Source organism: Lemur catta, chromosome 6 (genome assembly GCF_020740605.2).
Source record: "Lemur catta isolate mLemCat1 chromosome 6, mLemCat1.pri, whole genome shotgun sequence".
Classification (NCBI taxonomy): domain Eukaryota; kingdom Metazoa; phylum Chordata; class Mammalia; order Primates; family Lemuridae; genus Lemur; species Lemur catta.
The window spans coordinates 53,609,458-53,631,374 of NC_059133.1; the positions used below are offsets into that span (position 1 = coordinate 53,609,458).

Here is a 21,917-nt window from a genome sequence, read left to right on the forward strand (position 1 = left end):
AGCAGGGAAGACATAAGCTTCCTGGGTGGCCATGGCATAGAAGGTCTGCACCATGGTGCACAGAAGTCCCTGGAGCTGGGGGAGCTCAGAGAGCTGCTCCCAGGTCAGTGGAGAATGTACCTGCTGTGCCCACACCTGCACTATGTCTTGATACACGGCCTCAGACGTAGCACGCAGGGCAGTTATCAGACTTTTCCGAAGTGGCTGTGGGTGGTCTATTGGGGAATGAGATTTGGGCCACATGCTGTGCCCAGTTCAGGCCTTCAGGTGTCGCCTATGGCTGGCATTTTGGGTCTCCTCCATTTCACTGCTGTGTACAGCAGCAGAGGTTTTCGGTTTCTTTCCAAAAGTCGAGCTGCACTCATCTTTTGGACAGTTCCCTACTGCTCTATTGTGGCAGCTGTCCTTGGAACTGATTTTCCTCTTCCTGGATTCCCCCCAACCTGAACTGGCCTCTGATTCTGATCTAGCAGTGCTGTTTCTGGCTTTGGGCTTAGTTTCTTGGAATTCTCCTCCTCATTTGGGTTGGGCTCTGATTTTTGCCTCTTGGTGTGGTTCTCACTGGAATGGGCAGAGAGTGCCTTGCCTTTTTCTTCAGATGGTTTTTCTCTCCTCCTCTGAGTCTCCATCAGTAGAGTAAATCTGTTTGAAAGGGGACTGATCATTTTGGCATTGGCTGTAGAGGCAGTGGGGATCTAGGTTTTCCCATCCCATGTTGAAGTTCAAGTAAAAGGTCTTCTCTCTTACACATCCAGATTCAGAGTTAGATTGTCTTTCTTTTCTAAGAATTTTCCTTTTGTGACAAAATGAAATTTTACTCTATTTCATTATCTGCTTCCAGCTTTTTTTCCCCTGGATAAATTGAAAACAGAGGGGAGGTGGTTATAATACAACCAGATGTTTCTATATCTGTGTGTCAAAACAGTTGAGGATCCTGTTCTGTGGCCATGACCAAACCTATAATTCATCTACAAAGGACAATCTCCTGTAAATAATCATCCACTAGGTCTTTCTGATGGCCTTCTCAAATTGTTTATACCTTTACTTTATTTTTACTGATTATCCACTTCGGTGCAAAACACAGGGAGCTTTTGATATATACCTAATTCACAAATAAGTGAGAATATATTTTGTAAAAGGTGTACATAGCTGAAGAATATGATCCTATTGTTTTATGATTTTAGTCTGATATTTGTCTGACTGGAACACTTAGACTCCTTGTTATCAAGTCACTGATGTTACAATAAGCTCTATAAGTATTAAATACATCCTCTAATCAGACCTCCATTTTTCAGCTTCTACAATAATTTTCTCTGATTCTCAATTTACACCTTAATCCTTAACTGTTTATTGTGTGGCTTTTGAACCCACCACTCTATTGAAACTGCTCTTGGCAAGTTTATATACAGTTTATTCAGGTTAAATGAACATAGTCATTTTATTGACCTTTTTGCTACATTTAGCACTGTCAATCCTTCTTTTCTTCTTACAATTTTCTAGACAGATTGCTTGCATGATATTCACACTCGTGGTTTTTGTTTTTCCTTCTGGTTTCTTTATGGGATCTCTTCCCCTATTCATTTTTGCAGCCTTGATATTTCTCATACTTCATCCCAACTCTTCTCTGCTTCTCTCTGTTTTTCCTGGGCATTGCATTTCCTGGACATTTGATGACTTCGATTTAGCATTTAAAATTTTATGATTTCTGGCCGGGCGCGGTGGCTCACGCCTGTAATCCTAGCTCTGGGAGGCCGAGGCGGGTGGATCGCTCGAGGTCAGGAGTTCGAGACCAGCCTGAGCAAGAGTGAGACCCCGTCTCTACTAAAAATAGAAAGAAATTATCTGGCCAACTAAAAAAATATATATATACAAAAAAAAATTAGCCGGGCATGGTGGCTCATGCCTGTAGTCCCAGCTACTAGGGAGGCTGAGGCAGTAGGATCGCTTAAGCCCAGGAGTTTGAGGTTGCTGTGAGCTAGGCTGATGCCACGGCACTCACTCTAGCCCGGGCAACAAAGTGACACTCTGTCTCAAAAAAAAAAAAAAAAAAAAAAAAAAAAAAAATAAATAAATAAAATTTTATGATTTCAACATGTGTATTTCTAGACATGATGTCACTCAATGTTAGGCATTTGCACCTGGAAGTTTCACACTCCCTGTAAGTGAACATGTTCAAAAGGGAATACCTTATTTTCTGTCTCTCTATTATTCCTTGCCCTACTCTTTCTTGGCTATTCTAAAACCAAAAGCCAACAGTGGTTGCCCTATATGAGCAATTAAGATCAAACTTTATTGTTTCTCAGTTTAGCCTTATCTTGAAACCCTATTGACATTACAGGTACTTTCACTTAATTTGGCTGTTCCCCTGACTCTAACATGGGGAAGTTTGGTGGTGGTGGAATTGTGGGGAGTGGCTCTAAAAACACACCATACTGTGAGATAGGTGTTGTGGTAGCCATTTTACATGGACTGCCTGTCTGGAAAAACTTCCCATTTAATCATTTGTGTTTTTCCCTCTCCCCTACTCCATGGTATTTACTGATTCTGACTTATACCTGGCTCTTAAAAATTATTCCTCAGATTTCTGTTTAGACTCTTCAGAGTAATCTTTCTGAATCTTCCAAACTACATTAAGACCTTTCTGCATTTAGTCACACCCTATGCTTAACAGAGGAAATAAAAATTTGTTGAAAACAGGACTTTAATCTTGTTTAGTGTAACAGCCACAGAATGGAAGGAGTCTGAATCTTAGAATTAAGTCTAGACAAATGTTTACCCTCATACCTAGGTCAAGTTACATTACTTCTTATGTGGACTCAATTTTAAAACTATTTTGACACTCTTAATTTTGCCACATCCCTGACTCTAATTTAGGGGATTCTTGTTTGCTTTTACATTTGATGGAGGAAATGTTCTGAGTGGCTCTTAAGTCACACCATAACCTACTACCTACTAAGCACATACATAATACTCACATTAAGGTAAAAAACTTGTTAACTGACTTATCCCTGTGTCTGGAACAGAAATAATTTTCATTTTATGGTTTTCATTTATGCTTCCTCAATACACCTACCAGAGATATATTAAAACAAGAGTTTAAGGGCTCTTAAGTTCTGGATTTGGACCAATAGTTCTTTGGTTGCTCCTTGGCTGATGCCAACTAACTACACTAACATTTGTTCCAATGATTTTACCCTCCAATCTTGTTCAAGGCCATCAATAAATTGATAAAAGAAAACCACCCCATCATTTATTTATTTATTTTTTTTTGCGAGGGGGAGAGAGAGACAGAGAGATGATCCCATCATTTCTCATAGAAACTTTAATTACTTGGCTATTTGAAGATTTCATTTGATTGCTTTAAAATATTCCTTTTCTCCAGTAGTAGGAGATAGTTTCTACCCACTATATGCCATTTCCCATAGCAAATCTCCCAGAGTTTACAGCTTCTATTAGAGAAAGGGAGGATGGACCCTGATTTATTGTCTTAGGAAAAGCTGGGACATTCCCAAAAATATAAGCTTCACACAAGTAACAAAAATTAATTAAGAGATTAACACTTAAGTAACTAAAATACATTGATTAACAGAATAATTACTCAAAATATAGAAGAAAATTATACATATAACCCACCTACCTGTCTTTTCCTCAATCCTGAGGCACCTAGCTGATGCTTTACACAATGCTGGAAACTTTGGACAGTGTCCTTGCTCCTAAATATCTTCAAAAATAAGTTGACCCTGTCATTTGACTGATTTCTGTTTATTTCTTTTGTCTTTTTAGAAAACTGAATATTTTAAAGAATGCAGGAATCTTAATTGTGTCAACAGATAATTTCCAGTTTAAGGCTGACTCTAGAAGTCTCTCATTTTGTCTGTCTTTAGATGCCTGCTATGTATTGATGCACAAAGCCAGCCATATCAGCATCTTAATCACATTCAATGTTATGAACTCTTGTTTCATTTCAATTCAATTAACTATTCACATCTTTTCAATTCTGATAAAACATAATCAAACTATTTCTCAGGTAAAATGATTTTCCAAGTCTCTCAGATACTATAAATATAATGGTTTCAGCTGGCTATTTATCCCTGAGCATGAGGAGGATTAGACGGATGAAGAAGACTATGTTTGCAGAGGGCACGTGTGGACTTCTGGTCATTCTTACTCATGGACCCAAACTTACCTCACAGGCAGTTCTGGAGTGGCATTGACTTATCGGTTCTCTTCATTTCTACAATGTAGCCAAGACTTTTCTACCAAAGCATTTGTTTGATTTTGAAAGTTGTGTTCAAAGATCTGAGAAAATATTAATATCAGGAATACTCTCTGGTTTGAAAATTCCGAATATTCAGATATTCCCTAGACAAAAGGAGGATTTTTTACAACAACAGGATTGCCATTTGTTTTATTTGCTAAACATGAAAACAAGTGAATAAGTAATAGTCCTTCATGAATTAGGTTCCAAAGTGATTAATTAATTTTTTGTGTAATAAACATTTGGCACAGATCATAAAACATGCAGCGGTGGGAAGAGTATCCTCAGAGAACTGAAGATTTCACAGTAACATTAAACATTCACAAATATGAAGACATCCCTTATATGTTATTTTTCAAGTTACTTTGATACTTAAAAACTTATAAACTGTTTTTTGTTCCAATAATTACAAATATGAATTATCATTTAGAGAACTGTGTAATATTTTTTTGGCGCATTCTATCAGAATTTGAAATGAATCCCAACAGCTAAAATTTTGCAAATAAAATTTTTTTCACTATTTTAAAAGTGATACCTAAAACTGATTGTGATACCTAAAGCTAATTATAAAATTTTTATTATAAATTATGTTGTTTAATTGTAGATCAACTATCAACAGTGATACAGATGTATTTTTGTACAAATATTTTTGGCTACCTAGAGTATTTCTTATAAGTACAATTTCAGAAAACATTCAAAAGGGTAAATAATTTTATACAAATAAGTCTTGTATGTAGGAATGTTCTTGTAACCATATAAATAATGGACATTATTGTTATTATTTTTACATAATATATTATTTCTATGTATAAGTTATTATTTTTATATATGTTATTTAAATGCCTTGATTGTGCTACAAATATTTTTCTCAATTTTTTGTTGGCCTTTAGTTGTGTTTATGCTATTTTCTTGACATGGAAAAAAGTTTATAGTTTTATGAATAGGACTCATATTTATTTAATATCTATTCTTCATAATTTATACTTTTTAAATGTTATGCTTTTCTATTTTTCAAATAATTATATTATTTAATAAAAAGATGTTTTAATATTGACATTGATAGTTTTCCTTCAAAATTGCTCAATATGTTTAACTTTTTCTCAACATGATTTACCTATGTCTTTTATTATTTGAGATTACCCTTTTTTTGCTCATACTTTATATTTTTAAAAAATTTTGGTAAAATACATATGGCATAAAATTTACCACCCAACTCTTTTTAGCTGTACTGTACTTAACACAGTAGTGTCAAGTACATTCATATTCATATATCTGTGTGCTACCTTTAGTATTTTAATAAATATATTTTGTTTTTTCTGTAATGTCTAGTAATGATTGATATCACAGAGCTTTGTTGCAAATAGAACAAATCACTTGGCCTTACTGTTTTCCTCTTTCCTTTGTCTTTGTATCATTTTATAAGGTGTTATCTAGTGCTTTATTTTGAGATTGTAATTCTTTTTTTTTTTTTAAGGTCAATATCATTTCAGATTTAAGAATAATTGTTATTCATTTTTCTAAATATCTTACTTCTCTTATACTACAGGTATTTTCCTCTCTTGGATTAATACTTTTTTCCCTAGAGTATAGCATTTAGTAATTCTTTCAGTTATAAAATAAGTTAAACTTTTGAGTTCTTTCATTTCTTCAATTGTATTAATTTTGCCCTCACACTTGAATGATTCTTTCCCTAGGTATATAATTTTCTATTTGAAATAATTTTCCTGGAATAATTTTATCTTTGTGCATAAAAGCTTGCAATATAAGTACCTGTTTTTACATTTGTATAATGACAGTTAATAATTATTGGGTGGGTTTTTGAATTTCTAGCTATATCTATTATTATTAAATTTAGTATTATGTGTTTAGGTATTCATTTCTATTTTTTTATCTTGCTTCTTACTCAGTGTTTAAGATCTTATTCATCAGTAGAAAATTATTTCTCTATACTTTCATTGCATTTCTCTTTATAACTATTTTTTTTTTTTTTGAGACAGAGTCTTGCCTTGTTGCCCAGGCTAGAATGAGTGCCGTGGCATAGACCCGTCAGCTTAAGCAATCCTACTGCCTCAGCCTCCCGAGTAGTTGGGACTACAGGCATGTGCCACCATGCCTGGCTAATTTTTTTTTAATATATATATATTTTTAGTTGGCCAGATAATTTCTTTCTATTTTTAGTAGAGATGGGGTCTCGCTCTTGCTCAGGCTGGTCTTGAACTCCTGACCTTGAGCGATCCACCCGCTTCTGCCTCCCAGAGTGCTAGGATTACAGGCGTGAGCCACCGCGCCCGGCCAACTATTCTTTTTTTCTGTCTAGCACACTGTAGGGATACTGGAACCAATGGATCCATCTTTTTTTTTATTTCAGCATATTATGGGGGTACAAAAGTTTAGGTTATGTATATTGCCCTTGCCCTCCACTGCCCCCGAATCAGAGCTTCAAGCGTGTCCATCCCCTAGATGGTGCACATCGGGTTTCACTGATCATCACCTAAGAGCACATTTAGGATCCATCTTTAATGACTCAAATTTTATTTCTTCCTTCTTTCTTTTTTTAAAATCTGGGAATGTCTTTATTACAACTTCACTTTTGAAAAAAATAGTTGTGCTAGGTTTAAAAATGTTTATTATTGATACATATTTCTGGGGTACATATGATATTTTTATACATGCATACTATGTATAATGATCAAATCAATATAATTGGGATATCTATTGCCTCAAACATTTATCATTTCTTTGTGTTGGGGACATTGCAAATCTTGTCTTGCTAATTTTTTTAAATTTCAGAGTATTATGGGGGTACAAATACTTTGGTTACATAAATTACCTTTGCACCACCGACAAGCATGCCCATCCCCCAGACAGTGCGCACTGCATCTGTTAGGTGTGGATTTACCCTTCCCCTCCTCCCCCTCCCACCTGCCCGACACCCTATGAATGTTACTTCCCATATGTGCACATTGGTGTTGATCAATCAGTACCAATTCAATGGTGAGTACATGTGGTGTTTGTTTTTCCATTCTTGTGATAATTCATTTAGAAGAATGGGCTCCAGCTCAATTCAGGATAATCCAATAGGTAGTTCAACTTTTTTATGGCTGAGTAGTACTCCATGGAATGAATACACACACACACACACACACACACACACACACATCTCAATCACATTTTATCAATCCACTCATATATTGATGGGCACTTGGGTTGTTTCCACATCTTTGCAATTGTGAATTGTGCTGTTACAAACACTAATCAGTGTTTGTCTATTGTGTTGATCCATGTATAGTGCAGTTCTGAGTACTTCTTGCAGGGCAGGTCGGGTCTTGACAAGTTCCCTCAGTATTTGCTTGTCTGAGAAGGTTTTTATTTCTCTCTCCTATAAGAAACTTAGTTTTGGAGGATAAAAAATTCTAGGCTGGTCATTAGTCTGTTTGAGAAAACTGAGAATGGGGTCCCAAACCTTTCTGGCTTGTAAGGTGTCAGTTGAGAAGCCTGCAGTTAGTCTGACAGGTTTTCCTTTGTAAGTTACCTGATTTTTTTTGCCTTGCTGCTTGTAGGAGTGCCTTTTTTGTGTTTTCTTTGGCAAGTCTCATGACTGTGTCGTAGTGTTTGCCTCTTTGCGATGAATCTCCTAGGAGTCCTTTTAGGTTCTTGTATCTGTATATCTAGATTTCTAGTAAGGCCAGGGAAATTTTCCTCAATTATTTCTTCAAATAGATTTTCCAACCCTTGTGTATTTTCTTCTTTACCCGCAGGAATGCCTATGATTCTTATGTTTGACCTCCTTACATAATCTCTTATTTCTTGTAGGTTTTGTTTGTTTCTCTTATTTCTCTGTTCTTTGTCTTCAACTGACTTGTTTAGCTCAAAGGTGTTATCTCAAGCTCTGAGATGCTTTCTTCCGCCTGTCTAGCCTACACTTAACTCATTCCACTGTGCTTTGTAAATCCTTGAATGAAGTTTTCATTTCCAGAAGTTCTGTTTGGTTTTTCTTCAATAATTTTATTTCTTTAGAGAATTTTTCATTCTTATCCTGCACTGTTTTTGTGATTGCTTTGTGTTGGGTTTCTATTTTCTCTTGTATATTTTATTGAGCTTCCTTATGGTCCATATTCAAAATTCTACATCTGTCATTTTAATCTTTTCGTTTAGGTTGGTATCCATTGATAAAGAGTTATTGTTTTCCCTTGGGAGTGTCCTTTTGTTTTAATTTTTCATATTTCTGGGGTTCTTTTTCTGGTTTCTTCTCATCAGGCCTCTCAATGGAGAGCTGAGGGTGCTAGGGCTGGCTTATGGACCTGTCTCTGAGCTCCCAAAGATCAGTCCCTGCCCATGCCAGGCAGGGCAGTGCTGATCCTGAATTGCCTTTGGGGTGCTTTAGCAGGTTTGGGGAACCTCTCAGCTTATGCTGCTGTGGTGGTTCCTCTCTCAGTACTGGGCTCAGCCAGGAACACGCCCCCACTGCCAAGAAATAGGCTTGTCAGCACTGAGCACTCTCACGGTTGCTATGGAGGGGGGGAGGGGCTGCAGTTTCCAGGTGCCACTCTCGTGTGTGTGTGTGTGTGTGTGTGTGTGTGTGTGTGTGTGTGTATGCGTGCGCGCGTGCACGGGTTGCGGGGGGCAACGGGTCCTGCTTGCTTGTCCAAACCACCATGCGGTGGTCCCATGAAACCCCACTGTGGCTGCTCTGCTCTCAGTGGTGGGCTCGGCCAGGAATGCGCCCCTGCTGCAGAAAAACAGACTTTTCAGCACTGAGCACTCTCTTGGTTGCTATCGGTCAGAGTCCATGGTCTCTCCACACTGCTCTTGTGTCCTGGGGGCACTGGGTCCTGCTGCCTGTCCAAGCTGCCAGTGGGTGATACTGTGAAATGCTCCTGTGGTGGCTGGATTCTCAGTGGCAGGTTCTGCCAGGAATGTGCCCCCACTGCAGAGAAACAGGCTTCTCAGCACAGAGCACTCTCGCAGTTGCTCTGGGGGCAGGGGCCATGGACACAAGCTGGCTTGAGCCCAAGTCACTTTCTGTGATGCCAGGTATGGAGGGGGTACAGAGGAGGAGGCATCTATGTATAAGAATGCTGGTTCTCTGGTCTCTTGTGGCACTCTCCTTGGGGTGAAAGTTTTGTGTCCCACTGCTCATCAGAGTCACCCCCGTGGTGGAGGGGATCCCCTGTTACCCTGTGACTGCACTTCAGGTCTCTTTGGATTTGGTCCCTGCCACTGTCCTCTCTTCTCTCTCTTCCTCTTTCTGAGCTTCACAGCCCTTCTCAGTGGGGTCCCTGAATGCCTTGGCTGTCTCTCCCTGTGGTCCACACCTGAGCCACAGTTTTTCTCCACTTTCCTCAGTCTGACCTTCCACCCTTCAGCTGGGACAGTCGAACAAGCTGTGTCTCTAGTCGGCCATCCTGGCTCCCCCCCTGGTTATTCTATTTTGATTCATTTTATTTGCTGTCTTTGTTTCTCTTGTATAAATTTTGTTGACTTCCCTTCCAGTTCCTTAACTATTTTATAAACTATGTCCATTTGGTTAATAAGACCTTTGAAAGAATTCTTTAGCTCTGTTTTTTTCTTTAGAATGTTTCTGTTTTATTTTTTTCTATCATTTCAATCTTTCTGCTCAGATTTCATGCATATTGTCCAATTTATCCATTTCATTATTTAAAATATAGTTATTTTAAAGTGCCTGTCTTATAATTACAACATCTGGGACATCTCTAATTCTGGCTTTGATTGCTTTATATTTTAATATGGGTTATTCTCTCTTTCTGATTATCAGACATTGTGCTTACTTACAGGAATAGAGAATAAGGTAAGCAGTATTTTTATGTGGGAATGAATGTTTCTTCTTTTGTCAAGCCATTAGCGTTCGTAGTTGAGTAGTTTAGTAAGGAGTTGAGCTCAGTTTGAGTTTTCTTGTTGCTATTGTTATCAGTAGTGCACCAACAAGCTTAAACTTTGTTAGGAGTGAGCTGCTATTGTCTACTGCTTAGAGTGTGGCTGGTGTGCTGGAGGGTTTCTCAGTGTTTCTAGTTTATGCTCAGTTTTCAGCTATCTTGCATATCTGTGATATACTGAAGGTCTCTTTCTAAAGTTCTTGCAACTGTCCAGCAGTAGATTTCTGATAGTTGTTACTCAGCATTCAGTTTTTGCGGGAGCATGTCTGTTGCCTTGATTCGGCCTTGGTCTTAGACAGACCCTGTGTGCTTGGGCCCTGACACTAGAGCTTTCTCACTATTCATGTCCATTCTCCCCATGAAATTCAAGCTCTGCCTTTTATCTATGTGATCTTAGGTGGAAATTTCCTTCCCTTCTCCCAATGGTAGTGGGAGGTAGAGCATAGGCAGAGAATTGTTAAGCAATTGGTTAAGCAAGTAACCAAGATAATTAAGGTGCTTACTAAAGTTTACAAATACTCACCTCTGGCCAATCTTCCACTGACTCATAAATGGTACTCTCAAATTTACCCATGTAACATGGTTTTATTTTTTTCACAAGCCCATGCTATGTTTTCTTATATCCCTCAAGGGAATATACATTCATTTTGGATGTTTAGATTAACTTTTACAAAAATTTGAATTTTTTATAATGATATCACATTATTATAATTGTGTCTCGCCCCAAGATGATGGGGTGAATATGGATTCCATGTATCTATATTCTCTTTTCTCTTTTCTGATTAATGATTGAACTGTATTTCTTTTCACTCAAACATTCTGTTGGATATTCCTTCCTTATTATTTGCTGATAACTTCTTAAGCAGATGTCATGACTATATGATTACTTTCGTTTGGTAATTGTATCTCATTATCATGTACATAAGGCCCTCAAGTCAAGATCAAAGCTTCAATTTCATATCCATGTTAATCATTCTTTCTTCCCACCAGGTAAGGTTTGTGGCTGGAAGAGACTGTAGAGAATTGAATTTATCAGGCCCTGGTACTTTCTGTTTTAAAAGGTCTTTAATTATTTATTGAATTTTCTTAATAGATATAAGCCTATACAAATTGTCTCTTTCTCCTTATGCTCATTTTTGTAGGTAGTGTCTTTCAAGGAATTTGTCCATTTCATCTAGGTTATCAGTTTGTGGGCATAGAATTATTCATAATATTCCTTTATTATCCTTTTAATGTTCATGGGATCAGTGGTGATGGTCTTTCTTTCATTTCTGGTATTAGTAATTTGTGTCTTCTCTTTTTTTTTCTTAGTTACCCTGGTTAGAGGTTTATCAGTTTTATTGATCTTCAAAAAAACCCCCAAGATTTGGTTTTATTGATTTCCTCTATTGATTTCCTATTTCCAATTTCATGGTTTTCTGTTCTTTTTATTGTTTATTTTCTTCTGCTTACTTTAGATTTAGTTTGCTCTTCTTTTTTTAGTTTCCTAAAGTGGGAGCTTAGATTATATTTTAGATCTTTCTTCTTTTATAATAAATGTATTCAGTGTTATGTTTCCCCCATGCATTACTTTTTCTGCATCCCACAAATTTCAAGTTGTAGTTTCATTTTTATTTATTTCAATATATTTTTAAATTTCTCTTGAGAATTCTTCGATGCATGTGTTATTTAGAACGTATTGTTTAATCTCCATGTATTTTGTGTGTGTGTGTGTGTGTGTGTGGGATTTCCAGTGATCATTCTGTCATTGATTTTGAATTTAATTCCATTGTCTAAGGGCATACTTTGTAGATTTCTATTTTTTAAAATTTGTTAAGGTGTGTTTTATGGGCCAGAATGTAATCTATCTTGCTGAATGTCTTGTGTGAACTTGAGAAATGTGTATTCTGCTGTTGTTGGATGAAGTATTCTATAAACGTCAGTTAGACCCAGTTGATTAATGGTGCTTTTCAGTTCAGCCATGTCCTGATTGATTTTATGTCCACTGGGTCTATCAATTAGTGATATAGGAGTGTTGAAATTTCCAGCTATAATAGTGGATTTATCCATTTCTCTTTGTAGTTTTATCAGTTTTTGCAATGTATTTTAATGTTCTGTTGTTAGTCACATCTACATGAAAGGTTGTTAAGCCTTGGAGATTTGGCCACTTTGTTATTATGTAATGCCCCTCTTCATCCATGATAATTTTCTTTGCTCTGAAGTCTGCTTTGCCAAAAATTGACAGAGATACTGCAGATTACTTTTGATTAGTGTCAGCCTGGTATGTCTTTTGTCATCTCTTTACTTTTAACTTAATATTTATATTTAAAGTGGGTTTCTTTTAGACAGCATATAATTGGGTCATTTTTTAAAAATCCAGTCTTACAGCTTTTTGTTTTCTAATTAGTGTACTTATACAACTGATATTTAAAATGATTATTGATAAAATTGAATTAATATCTACCATTGGTTACTGTTTTCTATTTACTGGCTATATCATTTTGCATTCTCACCAGCAATGAATAAGAATTGCTGTTGTTCTACATTTTCACCAGAATTTTTTGTTATTAGGGTTTTTGCTTTTAGCCATTTTAAAAGGTGAATAGTGGTATCTCCTTATTGTTTTAATTTGCAAATCCCTAATGACCTATGATATTGAGCACATTTTCATATGTGTATTTGCCATTTGTGTATCTTCTTGGTGGGTGTCTGTTCAGATCTTTGGCCATTTAAAAAATTGGTTGTTTTCTTATTGCTAAGTTTTAAAAGTTCTTGGTATATTTTAGATACCAGTCCTTTATTAGATAAGCATTTTGCAAATATTTTCTCTTACTTCGTGGCTCTTTCATTCTCTTAGCAGTGCCTTACACAGAGCAGAATTTTTAATTTTAATGAGGTCCAACTAATCAGTTTTTTTCTTTCATGGATTGTGATTTTGATATATCCAAAAAGTCATAGCCAAACCCAAGGTTAACTAGAGTTTCTTCTACATTATCTTCTAGAATTTTTATAGTGTTGTGTTTTTACATGTAAGTTTAATGATCCATTTTGTGTTACTTTTTGTGAAAGGTTAAGATTTAGTTTCATTTTTTTTTTGCATGTGTATATACAGTTTTTCTAGTATCAATTGTTTAAAAGACTATCCTTTCTCTACTGAATTGCTTTTCCACCTTTGTCAAGGAGTATTTGATTATATTTGTCTGGGTCTCTTTCTGGCCTCTCTGTTCTGTTCCATCAATACTTGTTTAATTTTTCACTTCCACACTGTATTTGATTACTGTAGCTTTATACTAAATCTTGAAGTCAGGTAGTGTCAACCTTCTGAGTTTATTCTTTTTCACTATTGTGTTGGCTATTCTGGATATTTTGCCATTTCATATAAACTTACAAATCAGTTTGCCAATATCTGCCAAATAACTTGGTGGGATTTTAACTGAGATTGCATCGCATCTATAGGTCAAGTTGGGCAGGACTGTCTTCTTGACACTATTGAATCTTCCTATCCATATATGTGAAATACATCTCCATTTATTTAAATGTTCTTTGCTTTTTTTTTCATAAAAGTTTTGTTTTTTTCCTCATATAGATCTTGTACATATTTTGTTAGATTTATACTTATGTATTTCATTTTGGTGCTAATACAAATGGTAATTTTTCCCCCTTAATTTCAAATTATAATTATTCTTTGCTGGTACATAAGAAAGCATTTGACTTTTGTATATTAGTAGTGTATCGTGAAGCCTTGCTGTAATCTTATTAGTTTCAGGAGCTTTGTTGTTGATTCTCTGGAATTTTCTACATAATCATGTCATCTATAAACAAAAACAGTTTTATTTATTCATCCCCAATCTGCATACCTTTTATTTCCTTTTTTTGCTTTGTTTCTGATTATGGATTGTTTTTAAGTCTCCATTTTATAAACTGGTCCAGAGTAAGCTTAATGTTAGATGAATTTTTTCTAATCACTAATGTATGACTTCTTGGGGTGTTATGTGATCTTCACTGAATGCCTGGTTGTTCTAAGAGAACATAATCCTCTTGCTGTTCAGCACAAAAAATTTTCTCTGATTTTTGGAAATTTTTTATGTCCCATCTTCTCTGCCTTTTTTTGCCAGACTTCACAGAGTTTCATCTTATGCATAGACAACTTAGTATTCAGCTCCAGACTGAAAAGATCCCTACACATACTTTTAGAGCTCTTTTTCCATTCTGCTGTCTCCTGTCTGGAACTCTGGCCCACAAATTCCAACTACCTCAGTCTTTGCAATCCATGATCCCTGCCTCCTCCATGCCATGAAACCACTGTGCTTTATTTTGCTTTTGGTTTGTTGCACGTTTCGGTATACTTTTGATTTTGTTTTGCTTTGTTATACTTCTGTCCAAGAAATTACCTTCACACAGAAAGATGGCGTCATAGCTGAGCCCAATTGATTTGTTTCTTGTAGGGACCGTTCCTGGGCAAGAATTGGCTTGAGCCCAGAGTCAGCGAAGCTGGACGTGCTTCTTGGGTCCAAAGGTCAATAGGTCCAGAACACTCCTTGACGCCAGAAGTCAATAGGTCCGGAAGCGGCCTATTGACTGCTGAATGCTCCCTAGAGCTAAAGGTGAATGGCCTATTGAACAGACAAACTGTTCCCTATGGAAAATAGCCAAGGGCCTTAGGTCCTGCACGCAAGCCAAGGCATGTCTCATTGTCCTGCACGTGGTAATGAGGTCCAAAGGTTAACATGCAAATGTCTACCTTCCTTGAGCAATTTCCATAACAAATGGAACATATCACCTCAGGACTCTAAAGATAGTCACGTACCAGAAAGTAGCTGCTGGACAAAAGGAGTATAAGAATAAAGCGACTGGTGCTTTTTGGGCGCTGTACTGTCTTTGTTTGTCTGTGTGTTTCTTTCTGTGTTCATCCCCCGTTCTGTAATCGTGCCGCAACAGTTTCTCATCACTCAGAAATCTAAGTTTTGTGTTGCCTGTTTCAAGTGACCATACAGTGTAGAGTGGGAAAGGTATGCTTATTCTTAGTTATGCCACTTCATGCCATGGCATGAAGTACAACTTTCAAATCATTTTTAACCCAATAATTATTTAGGAGATAACTACAAAATTTATGACTTGGACATTTTCATTCAGCCTTTATAAATATTATAATAATTTTCATTGTATTTTATTCAGAAAAAGGTAGTTTCTGTAATTTTTATGCATGCAAAATTTTGAGTTTCACATAATTTTTTTATGAAGAATGAATGGAAATTTCTTAAATTTTACCCAAATATTTTTTTCACTGTTGCAAAAGCCTACAGTCTGAGAGGAGGAAGAGTAATCCAGATCTACAGGGAATAATACACTGAAGTCTTATTTCATAGTTGTTACAAACAATGCCTATCATTTTCTTAGAAGAATACCATTATTATGAAAGAGAGCTATGTTATTTCGCTGGTAGAATTTTTCAATTAGGAGTCACAGCCATCATGGACCTTCTACTTAACTGTGTCTCCTGATGGTTTCATGACCCATGCACATATGCATCTCTTGCCATTCTATGTTAGGGTATATTAGTGTGACTATGATGCATTACTTTTCCACTTCCTAGTCTATTTCCCTCCCATGAGGACAATCATTTCCCTCCCTTGAGGACACTTCATAAAATGTCAAGACATTTTTTTTTATATGCTTATATTTTGTTGACATATTTGGTAGAAGTACCTTGCAATTAGTAATATCTACCTGTCATCCTTTTTTATTTTCTTATTGCAAAACAAGTTTCCATGAATACAACTCTCAAATCATCATAGACACAACTCTCAAATCAACATTTAGTCACATATCTCATTCCATTTACTAATGTTTCTTCTTAGTCTTGAGTAACCACTCTCCATGTGTTGGACTTTATGTATTGAGACAATCTGTCCCAGATTGATTAGCTGGATCATGCTATAACACATGATATTATAAAATGAGTAGCTATTCAACCATCTCTTCAAAAATTTGTTAAACAATTGGCATTTTTTTTTTTTTTTTTTTTTTTAGGATGAAGGAAGAGACTAAACAGACTTATACTTCATTCCATCTGTCAAATGTCAAAGAGCAAGAGTCAAAAACTCCAAGGCCATTCTGGGCTCGGTAGAATTACAAACCCCAGCTCCATGTCACTGTCTGGTTTAAGTTTCTTCCTCTTCTTCTTCATCTTCCTCCTCCTCATCATCTTCATCAGAGCTAAAGGTGCCATCAGGCAGGCTGTAGACGTGGATGACCTGCTTGTTGGGGTCCTTGAGGATGAGGCATTTGCCCTCTTCCAGCTTCATGCAGATGTCGATGACGCAGTGCAGAATGCCCCAGGCATTCTCCACGCTCAGGTTGATCTGGCTGGAAAACTCATTGGGCTTGAACTGCTGGGTGCCCAGGATGACGTGGCACGAGGAGTCTTTCACATGGTACCAAGACACGTAACCAAGTTTGAGGTACTCAGATCCAGCCAGCAGAGCACAGCAGGTCCACCGGGCCAACTTGTAGCTGTTGTTCTTCAGCTCAGTGGCAATGAGGGCCCCTCGCTGAGAGTCCAGCTTCTGACGCCAGTCAACACCATTACAGTGCCTGGAATCCCACTCATTGAGTGTCTTGATGTTGATGAAGGACACTTCCCCATTGGCTCCGGTCATGACGCCATCATGCTCACAACGAACAATAAGGTCAATATCATCTCCGAGCTTCCATCTGCGATACCGGTACACAACAGAGGCGATCTCATTCTTATCCATGTCATCCTCCACAAAGGGGTTTGAGTTGGGGAAATTGTATCTTTCCTTCCCCATTCTCAGGCACTGCTGGGAGAAATTGTGGTTGATGTAGGTTGCTTCCATGGCCAGGTTCCGGGGCAAATTGAAGGAATTACCTTCATCTTGAAGGGGCTCATTGGCCATCTCACTCACTGTCAGGAGGTTGAAGTCCGAGTTGTCCCTCTTGTCAAAGAAGAGCTTGGACCCGACTTTCTGGACAACAATATCCCGGGAATACACGGAGCGGGTACAGCTCATCAGCGTGGCCATAATGGCATCAGTGGCAAACACATTCCCCTGAGTTTTTGCCAGCTTTCAGATGACAGGGTGGAAGATGCGCTTGATGCTCCACAGCGGCCTCTCACTTCTCGTGGTGATGCGGTCAAAGGCTTTATCATAGTATTCTAGGGCCCCACAACACTCGATGTCCTGTGGCTCTGATACTTCCAGATAACGCATTTTCATCAGCTGAGGAAAATCCATTTCCTCTTTCACCTCCCAGTCACTGCGAACTTCAACTGAAGAGTCTCGGGGTTTCTGTGATTTTTGATCCCATTTCTGCCTAACTCCAAATTGCTTCTGGAATTTTTTCTGTAGTTGTATGCGTTCTCTCTCCTTCTGCTTAGCGCTCTTAGGCAGGGTTTGCAGGTTGAACTGCAACATGTTCCTTCGATCTTTGTCTCTGCGGAGGTTCCGCTGCGCAAATCTCATCCGATTCCGCTGGTAGGCAGTGTTCTGTATGCGTGCTGTATCCACCAGTTGAAAGCTAGTTTCATTCTCCTCATAGAAATAAGCATATTGACTTCCACCACCAAATTGAGAGGAGTACTTACTTGTGTACCTCTTATCCTGGTATGTGGCTCCAGTCCAGTCTGCAACCTTTCCCAGCTGATCTCCTTTGCTGAATGGCCGGTAAGGCATATCCCGAAACTGCTTGGGAACCGCACAGGGCCTCCAGCCTGAGGGATTGTCCTGGATCACAGGTGTCATGAACTTTGCCATCTTCCAATACCTGCAACGGCCTTGGCAGGCCGGGATGGCAAGAGATAGTCCGAGCCGGAGGCCGCGTTACCACCTGCACTCCATAAACCGGGAAAGGGGAGCAACAATTGGCATTTTTTAATGCAATAAATTTAATTGCATTCTATACTGTTAAGCTGAAAAACTAGAGTTAATTCTTTAATAATGAAATGAATGTGATAGTTACCTTCAGTTTCTTATTCATTCTTACATAAATTTTAATAATTCTTAATTTTTCTTAGTTATACTGACCCTTAACTTTTTATTAAAATATGCCTTTCAAGTTGGTTTTATTGTACATCATTAGTGAATTCTGATAATTAATACTAAAAAATTTTTCTAATTTTTTTCTTTTTCCCTCCAGATGGAATCCCCTATGTATGTAATTAACAAAATGATAAAACAATTCTTGTTTTATTTTTATTTTTATTTTTTATTTTTTTTATTTTTTTTTACAATTCTTGTTTTTGAAGCATAAAATTAGCAATGATATTGCTCCTTTTTTAGAGGATATCTTAACTCTTTGTATCAGATATTCTTGATTGTTTTCCATTTTCATTAATTATAAAGAATGTAAGAAAGTATTTCACTAGAGTTAGTATTAGAAATCATTTCAACATAAATGGAGGAAATATTAGCAAATTACCTCATCTGAGATAGAAACCAAATATGTTGTAGTTTTTACTACCCAGGTTCCTGAGCACGTAACCAGTTCAAACTAACATGGAAGGGTGAGGGTAAGGTGGTAGAAAGTTTACAATATTTGCATTAAGTTATAATTTAAATGTTATTTTTCTTTCAATTTTTCGTTGAAAAAATATTTTCTAAGAAAAAAAGAAAAAAATATTTTCTAGACAGTGATCATATTCATAATCTATTAGATTAGTTCCTGTTTTGCATTCTAGAAAAAGAATTATTGTGGAAATTAAAGGCAGGTGTTTACCAGTGATTTGTTCTTCTGCTTTTTGATTAATCTTAGTTTTTTTTTTTTGAGACAGAGGCTTGCTCTGTTGCCCGGGCTAGAATGAGTGCCATGGCGTCAGCCTAGCTGACAGCAACCTCAAACTCCTGGGCTTAAGTGATCCTACTGCCTCAGCCTCCCAAGTAGCTGGGACTACAGGCATGTGCCACTATGCCTGGCTAATTTTTTCTATATAGATTTTTAGTTGGTCATATAATTTCTTTCTATTTTTAGTAGAGACGGGGTCTTGCTCTTGTTCAGGCTGGTCTTGAACTCCTGACCTCGAGCAATCCACCCGCCTCAGCCTCCCAGAGTGATGTGAGCCACCGCGCCCGGCCTAATCTTAGTCTTTTATAGTATAGAAATCTATAATACAATGGAATAGAATTTAAAAGTGCACCAAAATTTGTGCATTGCTTTTTTTCTAATTAATTACATAAATTGAATATGGCAACGTGTGAGTGGAGAAAAAAAATGAATCAAGAGCTGGTCTCTAGAAATGAAGATTTCTTTACTCTATAGCTATTATTTTGCCACATTGCAGTCAGGATTTATTATTATTAATTATTATTATTACCTATTGCCAGGTTAGAGCCTCCTTTTAAAATATTTTTCTATTCAATAATAAAGAAAGATAGGTATAGGTTGCATGAGAGTAGATGTGAGTAACAATATGTTATTATAGTTTTGAAGCCAATAAATGGCAAAGCAAGCTAAGACATAGGAAATATCAAAATTATGATAAATTCTCCTCATATGATTTGAGAAATAATTGTGATACTCAGAAAACAGAAAAAAGAACAGAAAACACCAGAGAAGTTCAGATGCTTTGGTCAATTATGAGTAAATTATACAAGAAACAATACATAACTGTTCTGGGTAGTAAACAATTTTGAAATGGTGGGAATTGAGAAAAAGTAATAATACATAAAAAGATAAAATTTTAGGTATATGGTTAATTTTAAAAGGCAGCTGAAGAGAATATATTATGAAATAAGGCCATCAATAGAAGTGAGAGATTTCATAGGTGAAAATAAATCTAAAAAAGAAAAAATGTATTTTTCTCACTTGCTTGCTTTTTTGGTCTCTTAGGGGTAAAGTTCATGAAAAACTCCATATGAAAATAGTCCAGTCAGTTTTTATAGGTCTTACAAACATTTAGCTTATTTCAAAAATGTGTTTAGGAAGTTCAAAACTGTCATTTAAAATGTGACTGTAAGAGTTTGCATGTTTTTTGAACTCACAGAAATATATCCTCCTTTCATTTATATTCTAAAGTATTTTTTTGTCTTCTTCAGAGCTATTAATTATTAATTTAAATCTTAAAAGTAAATCCTGGATATACATAGATTCCTAAAGTTTTAGAGGTTTTTTTTTTTTTTTTTTTGTACAAGATTGTACAAAATGATCTCTGAAATCTTATTCAACTAATAAGGTGCTGTGATTTTCTTCTATGATTTTTAGGTCCCATCTGCAATTTCTAGATGGACCACTCTATTACCATGGGTTGTGAATATTGGTCTTATTGTTGCTTTTCCTGAAGCAGCAATATATAATACAGTGATTTTTAAACATTTTGTGCTTGCGTTCTTTTTCCTAATATAAAAAAGTTATTCTCAAACTTTTTTATTTGTAAGGAGAAGCAAAATGTGACTTTTGATCATAATAGGTACTGAATGTAAGGCTAAGCCTAGATCAGAAAGAGACAAAATAGAATGGAATTGAATTGAAACTTAAGAAAGTATGTATGGGGATCCAGATATCAGCATTTCCCTAGTTCCTAGAGAGCAATATAATTTTTTTTACTAACTCATTAAGGGCTTGTTTTGTTTGCTTTTTTCTCAGAGTGTAAATAAATGGGTTTAACGTGGGGGAAATGGAAGTAGCGAGTATTACTACCCCCTTATTGATAGCCATTTCATCTTTTGCTGAAGGTTTGACATATATAAAGATACAGCTGCCATAGGTGATGGAAACCACAATAATGTGAGAAGAACATGTAGAAAAGGCCTTTTTCCTTTGCTGGGCAGAGGGGAATCTCAGGATGGTTCTGATGATGTACATGTAGGACAAAACCACACACAAGAGTCATGATGAAAATTAATACAGAGCCAACAATAACCATTTGATCTATGAACCATGTGTCTGAGCATGAGATCCTCAGAAGAGCATTGGCATCACATGCAAAGTGGTCAATGACATTAGAGTCACAGAATTCCAGATTTAGTCCCAAGCTGAGTGGTGGGAATATGATCAATAAAGTAATCATCCAACAGCAGAAGATGAGTCTTTTGCAGACCCTGGGGTTCATGATGGTCATGTAATGCAGGGTTTGCAGATGGCTATATATCGATCATAGGACATGGTGGCCAGGAGAAAAAAGTCTGTTATTCCCAAGACATATGTAAAAAATAATTGGCATGCACAAGCATTATAGGTAATGGCTCTGTCACCTGTTGATATACTGTACAAGAATCTAGGAATACAGGCAGAGATGAATGAGATTTCTAGGAAGGAGAAATTTTGGAGAAAAAAGTACATGGCAGTTTTAAGGTGGGAATCCACTAAGGTGAGGATGATGATGGTCCGGTTTCCAGTTACACTTAACATGTAGGTGATAAGTAGAAATATAAAAATCAGAATTTGCAGTTGGGGGTCTTCTGTCTGTCCCAAGAGGATGAATCTGGTTAGGGATGTGTGGTTTCTCATACCTGGGTTCCAACTTCTTCCAAATCTGCATGTAAAACTGAGAGAGATCAGAACTTATAAGAGGGTAGGAAAATTTTTTTCCAATGGATTTTGGTTAGAAGAGCCAAGAAATGCATTTTCCATTTATTTTATTTCACTTGATAATGAATATCTTAAAATAATTCATGCTTTCAGATATTTTGATATAAGTAATTTAATAGGTTTGAAAACTTGGCTTTCAAACATTTTTGAGCAGAACATATGGTAAAATATACTTTACATGGTATTCCAGTGTATTTGTATACACACCTATATATACTTGCAGATATCTGAAGCAAAAA

The 21,917-nt window shown here is 36.7% G+C and overlaps 2 pseudogenes across 1 annotated transcript; both read right to left on the reverse strand.

Moving 5' to 3' along the window:
- Nucleotides 1-16,172: 16,172 nt before the first annotated feature.
- On the reverse strand, nucleotides 16,173-18,008 carry LOC123639687 (annotated as a pseudogene). The gene has a single exon (XR_006735790.1). The product of XR_006735790.1 is annotated as a eukaryotic translation initiation factor 3 subunit D-like (transcript).
- Nucleotides 18,009-20,661: 2,653 nt separating this feature from the next.
- LOC123639715 lies at nucleotides 20,662-21,597 on the reverse strand (annotated as a pseudogene).
- Nucleotides 21,598-21,917: the final 320 nt, after the last annotated feature.